This window comes from Corapipo altera, unplaced genomic scaffold, assembly GCF_003945725.1.
Source record: "Corapipo altera isolate COAL_440 unplaced genomic scaffold, ASM394572v1 212, whole genome shotgun sequence".
NCBI lineage: Eukaryota > Metazoa > Chordata > Aves > Passeriformes > Pipridae > Corapipo > Corapipo altera.
Window position 1 is genome coordinate 2,046,277 of NW_020884944.1, and position 14,088 is coordinate 2,060,364.

The 14,088-nt window shown below is 37.5% G+C and overlaps 1 long non-coding RNA gene across 1 annotated transcript; it reads left to right on the forward strand.

Moving 5' to 3' along the window:
- Positions 1-6,131: 6,131 nt before the first annotated feature.
- LOC113956068 lies at positions 6,132-8,247 on the forward strand. Its single transcript, XR_003530737.1, has 3 exons — positions 6,132-6,197; positions 6,823-6,931; positions 8,198-8,247. It is a non-coding gene; the product is annotated as an uncharacterized LOC113956068 (long non-coding RNA).
- Positions 8,248-14,088: the final 5,841 nt, after the last annotated feature.

A 14,088-nucleotide genomic window follows, 5' to 3' on the forward strand; every position in this document is an offset into this window, starting at 1 on the left:
ATAAAGCAGAGTAATATGGAAAAGTTTAATGAAAATGAAAATTGGTAAAACATTTTACAACTGGAAAAGGTGTGAGAATATTGGCTTCAGACACGCTGAACAAGTATTAGCCCAAAGAAATTTGCCTTTTTAGCAGAAATCTGCCTTTTAGTTTAAATATGGCTCAACTGCAGTGCAGATGAGAGAAAAGTTCCCATGAACAGAGAAGGCACAGAGTAATTTTACAACTAATTATTAAAAAGAAGACACAGTTAGAAATACGATTACTTGCTACCTTCACCTTAGGATCATTACTGCCAAGGTAGACTAATAACACAATTACTTTCAGAAGAAGTTCTTATTTTGCTGAATTAACAGAAACTGATAGATGTAAAATTTAATATGCAAATTAAAAAAGGGAGTTGTAGAATTCTGGCAAGAATTCCCCTTTTATTTGTGTGTGCTCATTATTTTAAAAGGAATCTAGATACATTTCTTGAACTTAACTAACTCTTCTTTCTTTCTTTCTGTCAAGTAATGGCTTCTCATCATAATTGCTACAAATTGAGATTTCCAAAATTGCTGAAGGGAATTAAGGGTTCAATTCACTGTAAAAGCCAGAGGGAGAAGAGTATGTTACACTGGGTTTGAAACTCAAATGTTCAGTCTCACACTGTTAAATAAATGCCACCTGGATTTTAATAAACCCTTTTTATTAAAGGACTTGAAAGCATTTCTGAGATGGTTCATATTAAAAAAAAAATTCTTTGGATTTTTTGGTAAAAAGAAATTGCCATCTAAGAGGTTCAGATTCTTTTGGTAGTTCCTATACCTGAATCTGTCTATTGATGACTTTCAGTATTACAACATGACTTTAGAATGTTTTAAAATCTTTATATATATTAAAAACAACTGAGGTATGGCATAATCCTTTTAATGTGAACCATATTGTATTTCAAAACAGACTTCACGTCCACTGTAAGATACTTTTTCCATTTAAAAGGCCTTTAAGCATTTTAAACTGTATTTTTACTCTGTATTAGTGAAAAAAATAAAGCACATGTAATAGTTTTACAGACCTATAATTGTGCTGAGAGATGACTTTGGAGATCAAGAATTACTTTAAGCTTAAAAATAAATTGTTACCTGAAATATGGCAGGCAGAATTTAGTCCTTACTTTCCCAATTGGAGACTTTTCAGTCAAGCATTTAATTTCATTTTATTCATTTAAAATTGGAGCAGATGCTGAAAACTGAGTTTTCTACATTCCAGCTTGAATTATTAAGCACCCAAACATAAACACTCATTTCTTTTTCCCATTAGGAGAATACCTGTGGGTTTGACCTGAAGACCAGGCCTGAGGTCCATAATGCCAGATGATTCATTTTTTTTATATCTGCTGATACAGCATTATACCAAACCCTCTCTATGTGTCAAGCTTATTAATGCAGTGTCTGGAGATTGTTTTAAATGGCCTGCTGCCATTCCAACTGGTATTTTTATTGTTTGCTTTCCAACAGAAAATGCTCTTGGAAAAGGTTCCATCATTTCGTACTGTCTCCTTGAGACCCAGATGTCCATTCCATGTTACTGAGAGAGAATGCTCCTGGAAAACTCTGCTGGAAGTAGGGAGGGACTTGTTTTCTTTTCCTAAAATACATGGTATAGTTGTCTTATAAAACATAGCTGAAGGAAGAGGTCTGCTCTGTTTTTCTAGAGGGACTGAGTTGAAGCTGGAGGGTATGTTTTTAGTTGCTACCTTTTTTAAGATCATTGCACAAATGTGTGGAAGCACATACAGCAGAGCTGATGTTCTGGTTCTGCCGTATGTCCTTAAATCAAAATAGTTACTATTACTGCATTTGTGCTGAAGCTCAGTCTTGGATAAGGCATCTTTAAATAGATGTAGCCACAAGCTGTAAATCTGCTCAGTCTTCTACAAAGTTTTAATCAGGTATGCTTAAAAGTCAATCTGTCAATACCTGGGAATTCATCTGATTAAAAAGGAGATACATAAGGAGGTCAGGTGTCTCCAGAGTTAGGCAGTAGTTGAGCTGGATATTAGGATTACAGTTAGGATTTAGGTGTCTAAATTTCATCTTGAAGCATCAAGTTGCTTCTTTTCAAAAACAAGTATGTGGACTAACTGACCCTAGCTATATCAACAGAAAGAATTTTATGGAATATGCCCTCAACAATGAAATCTTCAAAGTAATGAAATTTATGAATTTTCCTGATTGGCACAGGTAAAGGCTAGGACCATTTCAATCAAATGGGGTAGATATTCGATCTTACTCTGCCAGGTAAAAGCACACATCACTGTAATTTGTGCTTTCAAAACTTTCAAGAAGCAGCAGCACTGTAGCCCTCGCATACTTGTCTCCAGGTGTGTGATACATATCCTACTGCCTTTCTGCAGACTCATCATCATGCAGTTAATAGAAAGGTAATGAAGCAATGGGAATTAAAGAATGAAACTGATAATAACCACATATCCACAGAGTCCTAGTAGCGCTTAGTAACATCATGCATCTCATCATATTGTGGATATCTAGTGGATGACAAATCTAAGATTTACTATCTCTTGTGAAAAACATTCCCAAGGTTTGCAGCTTTTCAGTAGTTCCTATGTTTACATGTTTTTTCCTTTTCCTGTTCCTTGTTTTTCAGTATATGTTTTACTTCTTCACTTCACTATGACCTGATCCTTCTGGCTGGATATTTTCAGGCCAAAATGACTATAGGTACAAAATTCCTCTTTAAACTTTCTCCTAAGTGTTTTCAGTTGTAATGGGATCATGTATTGGGAAATGAATATTATGGTACCACATATTCTTAGGTACCAAAGGCCTAGATCCAAGAAAAGCAGATCTCACTAAATAAGAGCAAAAATCTGAATTTCTGAAAATAACTCATGTTGCTGTAACTTTCAGCAGGTGAACAGATACAAGGATATCTACAAAGAGACCTCATCTCCCTCTCTGACCATTTTTCATGCTGATTGACCATAAAATAGCTTGGAATTGGAAGTTATAGGGCTTCATTAGTGGTCATAGGACTGTATTAATGCACTGCTTGTCTTCAAGCTAATTAGCCCTGCTAAGCACTTGAGTACTGTCCAGGCATAAATTGCTGCAAATACTTATTCCATATGAAAATATTAGTATGTACAATAAAAAAAAAGAATCATTTCAACATGCCCTAGAGTCTTCTTTTATATAAAAACCTGTATCATTATCATCAAGTTCAGGCTCCTTTTTCTGAGATCATATCCGTTACCTAAGTACAGCCAGGGAGTGCCAGCTACTTCATGTATTAGTAGCAATCTAAGAAGTAATGTTCTTGTCAGGAGGCACAGCAGCTCAATTCATCTTACTATGCCCAATCACAACCTTGTATAATAATGTTGTGCTCCCCCAGAGAGGAACAGAATATTTCCTTTTGTCTTCATTTAGTGTTTGCCATTTCCCCTTTATAAATAATATGCTGCAGTTAGGAATCCTCATGCTGCTAAAATTAAAACATTGTTTTCCTTTTGGCATCCAGGGATCTGCAAGACAACATGAAAAACTGGTGCATGTGACCCTTTTCAACAAGAAAAAGTTGAAAGGCGGCAGTTTAGGCTTGGCTCCTAATTTGCCTTTTAGCGAATGACACATTTGTCTTTTACCACACATGCACAATTCCTTGCTCTGGTGATGTCCCTGCAATACCTGTGGGGAACCTACAGCCAGGGAAGAGGGGACTTTACCATAATATATCTTACTCTGAGTATGCAAAGCTGCAAAGACGGCTGCTGCAACCCTGGCAGCCTCCAAGGAAATATTATTCATTATGTATTTACAGTTATTGGATTAAAACTTTGTAATGTGCTCTGTTCAATTAATAATAATACAGAGCAGAATGAGCTATGAAATGCATTGGGCCTTTTAAAAGATCTAATATAAGAAAAGACAAGCAGTTTGTCCTAATGAATGCATCTAATTGGTGCACTTTATTATAAAACACTGGAACAGCATTTTTCACCAGGCAGTTCTATTTGTAACAGACTGTCTCCAGCACGTCAGGGTGTAATAAATGTGCTGCAGACTAGAACTGCTGATTAGTATTTCTGGTAGCCCGGGAACTTAGTAGAACTTATTTGCCATTGCAGAAAGACCTTCCAAATCCTTACAGAGGGACCAGCAGCACTGTGATCTGTTAGGGATACGCTTATGTGATCAACCTTCTGGACATCTCTGCCATTAGCCCACGGGATGTGTGTGCAGCTGTGGCACCTGAACATCCCAAACAACTAAAATTGCTGGCACTTTGTTGTACCCCTGGTGACTTCCACAGTAGGCTTTCAATAAATAGTGTCTTCAACACAGCTTTCACAGCAATAGCTTGAGACAGACGTATGGTTTATGTATGACTGTAACTCACTGTCCACATCACCCTTTGTTCATTTTTGATGAATGTAAAGAGGAAGAAAGAAAGGATGCACATGCAAGATTTCTTTTGAGGTGTAAGAAGAAACAAAAAGCCCTAGAGGCACTTCTAAAAACACACCTTAAAGCCTTAGAGGAAAACAGTCAACAGTCAATATTCCTTTGGCAGGACTCATATAGAGAATGACATGACAGCATTCAAGCAAAATAGTTTAGATAATATCAAGTTTATACAGAAATCAAATCTATGCTGAAGAAATAAAAGACTATGAAAGGAGTGAGCTTTGACCCAGAATTCTTTTGTTTTCACTCTCAATAACTAAAAAGAAGCTTTTCAGGCCTGTATTTCCCAGAAAGTACCAGTAAATTCAGTCAATTTTATTTTCATGCTTTTGAAATAAAGGATACCCAAGAAAGTTCCCTCAGAAAAATAAAGATCCTTTCAGGTGCAGGAGACACTTCAGTCCTTGTATTAGGATGCCTTTCAGTCTCAGCAGTATCTTCATTTCCCTTGGTATTCACTGAAGAAAGATGTACCCGGCACTTCTCACTGGGACTGGCATTCCATTAGCCTGAACCTGGGAACGTCTCCCAACTTTATGGTGTTATTCAGCCTAACAGCATTAATCTGCCTTAATACATTTTCCAGTAATAAGATGGATCCACCCCATTACTTTTACTAATTTATCTGAAAGAACAGAGGCTTCCACACTAGTTGCTTGGGCACTGCCCTGGTATCTATAGTGTTCAAAAACCTGCTGATTCTCTGTAATGCAAAAGAATAAATTATACAGCCATGTAGGGAGAATATGACAGCATATTTACGTTCATTAATACTCCTGTCCCTGAGAAAGGCAACTTTATGATGAGGGACTAGTACAACCGAGGTCATGGGTTACAAGTAAACAAACTTTGTATATGCATTTCTGTTAGAAGTCTAAGACAGAATCACAGAATATGCTCAGTTGGAAGGGACCTACAAGAATCATCAAATCCAACTCCTGGCCCTGCACAGGATCATCCCCAAGAGTCATACCATGTGCCTGACACAGAAATGTTCAAATGAGACAGAAGAAAATAAGCCTCAAGCAAATAGAACCAGGCTACTACATCCCTTCTTCTGTCACACAATATACAAACTGATCAGCCTCAATTATACCATATTATGTTTTCGCACCAACCAAAGCTGAGACCAAACCACAGGGAAGTAGAGAGGCACTTCTGGGTGGCATACATACCCCAGGCCTGGGCTTTGCTGCCCACTGACAGTGGTGCTGAGGCTTGTTTGTATGATAAACAAAATGGTCCAGGGTGTGACTTTTTACTGAACTCCTGCTCGTATTTTGACTAAGCTGGCTCATGCTAAGACCTGACCTTATACTGAGAGCAGCAGGATTAGGTGGAAGTAAGAGTACCAGGTAGGCAGGACAGGTGGTCAGAAAGAGCTGAAGGGCCATCATTCAGCCACAATCCCCTGCAAATTGCTGTCTCCAGCAGCCACTATGTTTAGTCTGGTAGTTTCTTCAGAATCCACTAACTTTCAAAAATGGTATAGACCAAGCCTCCAAGCTGGAGAGTATAAAGCATCTACCTGAAGATGCCCCTACTCATTGTAGAGGGTTGGATTACTTGACCTGTAAAGGTCCCTTTCAACCCAAACCATTCTATGATTCTATGATCTTACCCAAGAGGCTTTTGAAGCTGAAGCTTTCCTTCTTCCTGGTGTGATGCAGGGGATGCTGCACCATGATGGAAGAGGAAGGATTAGCACTTTCACCGTTGGCTAGGTAACCAATTCTTCTCTTTGCTCATAGCTGTATGATATCAAGAGTCATGTGTTATAAGTTATTAAATCTCATGAAATCTTATTCACTTGAATGGTGAATAAGTTCATTCACATGACAGATTAGTCTGGGTAAAAGGTGATGGAACCTCTGTTTGTCATGTTTGTTATATTTCTTAATAAGCTCAGGAAATACAGTTGAAAATACAGAGTAAGTTACCTTTTAAATTTGAAAATCTGAAAGGACCTTGGCACAGGAAAAGCTGCATTCAAATCCTGCCTTGGTATCATTCAGCCCTGGCTGCCCATTCTGGTCTCAGGATAAACCAAGGTGTAATCATTGATATTACTAGAAAAACAGCAAAGGCTTATATATTTCACAGCATACTGTACTCCTGCTACCCCTTTCTGCCCAAGGGTATGTGAGATACAACACAGGGGTGTTGTGGGAATACTTACGTTGATTAAACATCTCCAAGTAACCCTGCAGCAGTGAGCTGCTGGCTTTTGGCCACTCTGTACAGTATATGGACCACTGTCTTCATTCTATTAACATAATTTTATCTGCTGATGCTTCTGAATATTATCTTCCTTGTCGTTTACCTAATTGCCTATTACCTGTTTTTCAGTGGTATCTACTAACACTCATCCTGATCTATATATCACTGTGTCCCCAGGAGTCTGTTGCCTTCTGTTCTTCCACCTTGAGCCCCAATTAGGGGCACCAGCCAGGACATGGTATGCCAAAAGGGTGAATGGGAATGAGTTTGGAAGGCTTGCTCTTCATGCCACCTGTCTCTTCATGAGGCCTGTGGCATATGTTAAACTCCTAAACATTATGTAATGCTGTTTGCCCTATGCTTAGACTAAGACAACAGCCCTTTCAGATGGTTTGGCACCACAAGCCCCACAGGAATCACGATCTCATGAAGGGGATAAGTATTTCAAGAAATAAACTATTCAGAAGAATTCTGAAATTCTTTGGTGACTACAAATACACAATAAAAAGTGTATTGCCTCTTGACATTCAAGAGACAACAAGGAGAAAAGCAAACCAAGCCCCACAAAAACAAGAACAGAAGCTTTTTCCTTAGTGCCTTTGATGACAGGATATAAAAGAAATTGTCAGTTTCCTTTTTAAAAACAGTGGTCCTAATTAAGATTTCTTACACACTGGAAACAATCTCCTTAATAAGTCATAAATAAATTAGAGATATTCTACATAAACAGTCAAAATACAAACGTGAATTAGTTCAGCTTGATGAAAAATATTTGTGTATTTTGTAAATCAAACTCTGTCATCTAAAGGCATATTTTGCCCTGCATTTTCAATTGATTGAGCCTAAACCAAAATGTTCCCTTTTGGGTCAGAGGCTGGGATTGGCCTTTTAACTTGCTTTGCAAAAGCTTCCAGGCCTGAACTTTCTCAAGCATAAATGTCAATACAGTAGTCAAAGTGTTTGGCTTATTCCAGTTAAGACTTTTTTTTTTATATTTCCATATATAGGATAACATTAATATTAAAAAATAATCCCCAAGTTCTGTCTATTATTAGAATATATGCCAACATACAAAATAAATAAAACATACTGGGGAGATTCCTCTACATGTTATCTCCGAAATACACACAGTACTGTAATTTCTTGGAACAAGTACATAATGCATAAATATTTCTGACAGTGGCTTATAAAAAGGACATGTACGGTGTATGATTATTGCAAACTATTTTTTCTGTCTCTGAAAGATTCATGATAATTTTGTTTTACTCAGTGTTCCTGAAGTAGACACAGTCTGGTTGCCAAAGGAGATGGTATGGGATGCCAAATAGTATGGGATGCCAAAGGATATCTGAAATACTTACAGATAGGTCAAAGATAAAATGGGAAAATATATACTGAAAATATATGAGAATTTTTCAGTAAATTATTATTAATTAACATTATTTACCTTTGAAATCGTTTATTATCCTTTTGGTTTGAGCTAAATTTTGCATTGCTTTTGCAGCAGAAGGGCTTTCAGAGCCTGCACAAATCTTCTCTAGCTGAACAGAGGAATTTTCCAAGGAATTTTTCAAATTTCCAAGTCTCTTGCAGTCATCATTTTACCCCAAAACAACTTAGTGAACTAACTATAGTCTTAAATTACTCCTCATTAAGCAAGCTCCATGGGTTTCTAATGCACCAGCTACTGCACATCAAACTGCTAAAATAACCACTTTGACTGGTTTCCCTTTCCCTTAGTAAGAGATACAGGTACCCTGCTGTTTTGGGAAGTGATTTCTCCACATCCCAAGTCTCTTGTTTACTGAAACTGAGTAAATACATCATAAAAGAAGTGAAAGGTCTATTTGCTGATAGGTTACAGGCCTTGATTATTTGTAGCTTTATGGGTCTTGGTGTTCATTTTTTTATAATATCTTTTTCCTAATTAGGATTTTTTCCCATGATCCAAACTTGGTCATTTTCTTCTATGTAACTGAATGAAAATGAAGTTTTTAATTAAAGAATTTAAGCATTTAAAGACAAGAGTACAAATATGGTGTCCTCACAGGAGCAGTGAAAACACAAAATATTAAATATATTTCACAGCTAATGTATTTAGCTTTTAAAAAAGTGAAAGCTGCATGACTATATTATCATACTATATGATTATGTTTTTAATAAGATTTTACAATTTTGGGCTGGCTGGAGTCAAGGGCTAAGAGAGTTCCCCTCTGTTCAGAATACTGTATATAGTTAAGTCCTGTCTGATAGACAGCACACTTTTGACAACATAATTTACACAATTAACTTCCTTATAAATTATCATGCAAAAGAAAAAACAAATTCTAAATTTCCTTTTTAATTTTGGCACAATTTGGAGAGATAGAAAATATTCACTCAGAACTGTATGAGTGTACATATAGGGAGATAGTTTGATGTCTTTGAATCTGTGAAAAAAAAATACTGATTTCTGAGAACTAAGGGTGGTTAATAAATACATATCTAACACTTTCACAGAAATAGCCAAGCTTCTCACTGCTATTTTGATTAGGCATGCTAAGGGTTGGTCACATTACAGCATTTCCTCTTTCTGATTCTGTAATTGTTTCTGTTAAAACCCAAGTCCAAATGCCAAGTGTTCAGATGGGGAATAACAGGCTTTTTTCGTCACACGTAATTTTGTTTGAAAAATAAAGGGATTCCTCAGAAGAATATCAATGTCCAAACAGTGAAGTAGTGGGGATGTGAGTGAGTAAAGGGAGAAAACAGCCAATATTGGCTCACACTGCCAGCTGTTAACACAGACTAATGGAACTCAAGGCACAGACACACCCCTAAATGCTGGTTTGCCACTATTTTATCAGTCACACTGGAGGCACATTTGCCCACAGAGAAGCCTGGGCTTGTATTACTAAGTAGATGAATATCATCACAGGAGAGTCAGCCTTTGTGCTAGGCTTCCAAGTACACCTAGTGCACCTCTCTGAGGCATGAGGCACCACTAAGTATCAACTTTTCCAGGGCTTAGTGGCAAAGCTCCATAGACAGAACGTGAAAATATAGAAGGCTATAAACAGATATAGAAATAGATCCCTGCCTTTCCTATATACTTATACATGCTGTAGGCATGCACACTTCTGAATACACAGGTACCCTCTCACACCAGTCAAGCCACATGAATGGTCATATGGGTACCAGAGCCAAAAAGCAGATGCCTGAGCCTGCTTTGAAGTCCATAGCCCTTTAAGAGTTTCAAAAAGAAATCTCTCCAATACCACACCTACATCCATATTATTGCATGTGTACATAGGAAGATTGTGTGTGGCAGCCAGGCACTTCTTGGAGGTGCCAAGCAATAGGAAAAGAGGCAAAGTGGAGAAACTGAATGTTCCACCTGAATATGAGGAAGAACTTTACTGTGTGGGTGACCAAGCACTGGAACAGATTGCCTAGAGAGGGTGTGGAGTCTCCCTCTCTGGAGATACTCAAGAACCATCTGGATGCAATCTTGTGCCATGTGCTTTGGGATGACCTTGTTTGAGCAGGGAGGTGGGACCGGGTGACCCACTGTGTCCCCTTCCAATCTGACCCATTCTGTGATCAGACCATAAAGATCTCAAGCGTAGAACCCTATAGTGTCTAACACACTGTGGGTATCCCCTTGCTTAAGCCAAAACCCTCAGTGGGGTTGTGATGGCTACATCCAGCTTACTCTGGACTTTGTGGGTCAGATGGCAACTGGGCCTGTCTGGAATGGTGACCCAGACATCTTGCTGTTATGCAAATATGACTGTAAGTCAATCATTACTCCGTAAATAGTGGTCATTCCAGGGCCCACTGAGCTCTCTTGCACAGCAGCAGGCTGCATACCAGGATTCCCCCTTGAGCAGGGACATCTCCCAAGATTAGTCTTTGAGGCTGAGAGATTCTTTGCCACCATAGATTCTCTGTAAGTGATTAACAGCATGCTAAGCTTTGAAATCTTAGCTAAGTGATACAGAGGATTGATGGTGCATACATAATCCTTTAGACATAAACCACTGACCATGTCTGGGATCCAGCTGCACCCAGACTCCTCTCTGAGAAGGACTTTAGAAAGCAAAGAGGTCATTTCTGAGCTTCATGACTCAATGGGAAGGTCTCCTGGACAGTTTTGTTTGACCCTCTCCTCCATGCAGCAAATAACCAGGAGTACCTCTCTGTGGAATCTTGTCAAACAACTGTCACATTTACCACTGAACTTTGTTAACTCCTTCTTTTCTATCAATAGTGTATTGTGGCCTCTCTGTTATGAGTAAAGTGCATGACTCCATCTGTGACACAGTCCCACATCGTTTCCTAGGAGTTCAGAAACTGAAATAACCAGACTGTGTCTTCTTCAATTATTTATTTCTCATCTACAATCACTTCATCTCCGAGGATATACATATGATATTACTCAGCTGTTTATTCCTCATAAACCATTTTACTACACTTAGGTATGTCAAATCAACATAGAAATCTGTAATAGACCTATTAAAACTGGTCATTACAGTCATCTTATTGCTCAAGATTGATAACAGGACTGAAGGATAATAAAACATGATGTTTCAAAAGCGAGCAATAAAAAAAGTCACAAAAGAACAGAATAAAATTTTTATTATGCAGTGTCAGGAATGTAAATAGTTTCAAAAGTGATACTGTCAAGCCTTTTGGGATCCATCTCATGGTGCAGCCTCTTCTCAAAAAAGTGAAAATGGAAATAACTTCAGAGTACAGACTGATAGTTTATAAAATAAGTGTAGACAATACTCTGCTCAATAATATATATTGAATTACATCAGCTTAAGTTTTGGACAGCAATTCTAAAAGCACATGATAGAATCAAAATTTGTTCTACCACAGGAATATATAAAATTTGTTACTTTGGGAAGTCACATCCTGCCACAGTTAAAATTATTAGTACATCCGTCTATACTCTGAAAATCTTTTTTTGTTTGGTTTGGTTTGGTTTTCAGATCACTGGAAACACTCCTTATCTATAAAAGTAACATACCTATTTTTTATTGCCTGATTATGTTCCAAGCTTTATTTACGGAAAAGTCTTCCCAGCACAAATATTTATGCACGAGATGATGACATTCTGTTTCAAGAATATCTTCACAAGGGGGTAGGAAATACACTTCTTGGGAATATTTTGGAGACCCGAATGCAGTTACTTAACTGCTCCATGTCTGTGACCTCTCTGGTACCTGCATACATGTTCCAGTAAAAGTGAATCGGGAATGGAATGAAAATTCCAGTGGAAAGGATCTTCTGTATCCTCCCCCCCACTTTTAATTTAGTGTCTAAATTCCACTTGCTTTGTATTTTAGTCATATGATGTGGAAGTCTTTTTACAAAACCTGGTCCTTAAGTAACATCAAGTCTGCCACTGTATTTCTAGTATTTTCCATGTTCTCCAGATTCAGTTGTACGCAACAAATAAGTAAATTAATTAGGTTTGGGGTTTAACAAATATCTCCTACATCATCAGTAACAACAGAGCAATTGAACTACTGTCTGTTTTTTGGCTGCTGAGCTGAATAACTCAGTTTTCAGAATTTCTGTGTTAAATTTTTTAGGGAAAAGGTGCCTTTAGTCAACACATAATTTCTTGTAGCAAATAGAAGCAAATTTGACATTTCAAAACTGTACCAGGATTTCTGAAGAAAAATTGGATTTTTTTTGTAAAAGATTATTATTGCAATGAGTGCTTTTGTTTCTGTTTATCCTGCCATCTTACTTTCCTGACCATACCCATAAGAATTATTAGAGCCAAAATGGTTGCTCAGCTTTTTTGTTATAACAATTCCTAGAAATGCAAAGCAATTTGAAAGCTGCCATTTCACAACATCTGCATGTAAGACACTATATGCTACTTTGTCTCCAAAGATTAAACTCCATCATTTGAAACAGGGAGAAAAATCATTCAGCTTCTCAGAACCAGCTATGACAGAGTACTAAATACGTCCTAAAAAGTGAGGAATGCTCCAGTCTGATGCTGAGTGACTTGTTTTAAGACAAGTTTTGTTTCACTGATCTTTGGTTTATGATATCTGGTTGAAAGATGACATATTGTTGGAAGTAGTGATGCGTAAGTTCCACATATGTATCAGGATGTAATAATGATTGTGGAAAGAGTGGGGGTTTTGGCTCAAGACAGTAAGTTTTCTGATTAATTAAAAAGGGGAAAAATATATTCTCTGACAAGCTAGGAATATAGGGTGCATTTTACCACTCAGAGGAGCCAACACTTTGCAGGATTAGGCAAATACCAATTCTGCGGCTGTTATTCATCAATTTTTGCAGAAACTAGATAAAGCTAAAGCAGTCTCACCATCTTAATTTTTTCCTAACTCCTAGGCCTTCATTTTTCATCTTGACAATGTTTCTTTAGAGAAATGGTACAGTATAAACACACCTTCTGAAGGAATTAAGAGAGACAAATACTGAGAAGTACCACAGAATTCCTACATTCTTGCATGGACAGAGAACATCCTGCAAATAGAAGGGGACGACAGTTTCCTACTCTTGGATTTTCTAAGTATCCCTGCTCTGAGAAGCAAAGGAGCCAATGGCAGGAGCATTGGAGGTGAGCAAGTCACTGTCAATTAAAATAAAAGGGAGCTGGACCTATATACAAAGGTTTTGAACAGATATTAGAACCATTTTCTTGTGTAGTCTGACTATAATTCTGGCATGCTTGATGTTTTACCAGAACATAGCACCCTTTATCTGCTAATTTTAGTGTTCTTTACACATTAAAAGTGCAATTAATAGAATATGTACCAAGCAATTAGATGACTTGTTGTGACCTTTCAATTTACACTGCGACAAAGACGCACACTTGGAATTCACTAGTAGACCATTTTCTGGCATTCACACAGCCAGTTTAATGGAGCTTGGCAATATTTAAATCAAAAGGGGAAAGATGAAAGCTAATTAAGGCCAATATACTAATGCTCAAATAATTTGTATTAATAGAAATTAAAAAGAAAGGGGCAAAAAGAATCAGGTATTACTGGGAGTGAACACATTTTTCTCTACTAATTTAAACACCACTATGGGATAATTTCAGTTTTGGCTTGTGCTCATATTGCATGACTTTTATTAACATGAATAAGACCACTGAATTTATCTAGAGTAGACCGGAAAAAATGTACCACATTATTTTTGAACACAAATGAAAACAACTCAGGTTCTCACTGCATATTTAAGTAGCTGAAACACATAGCTAAAACCCTCCCACATCTTTTCATGACTCCCTGATATGCCAAATACTGTATTCAAGGTTAAAAATGTGCTCAACTAAGGAGTGAATTGTCATTTCCAGAAGAAGGTGCTCTTTCACACAAAAGTGAGTTTACTTCTCTTTCCTAAACTCCATCAGCA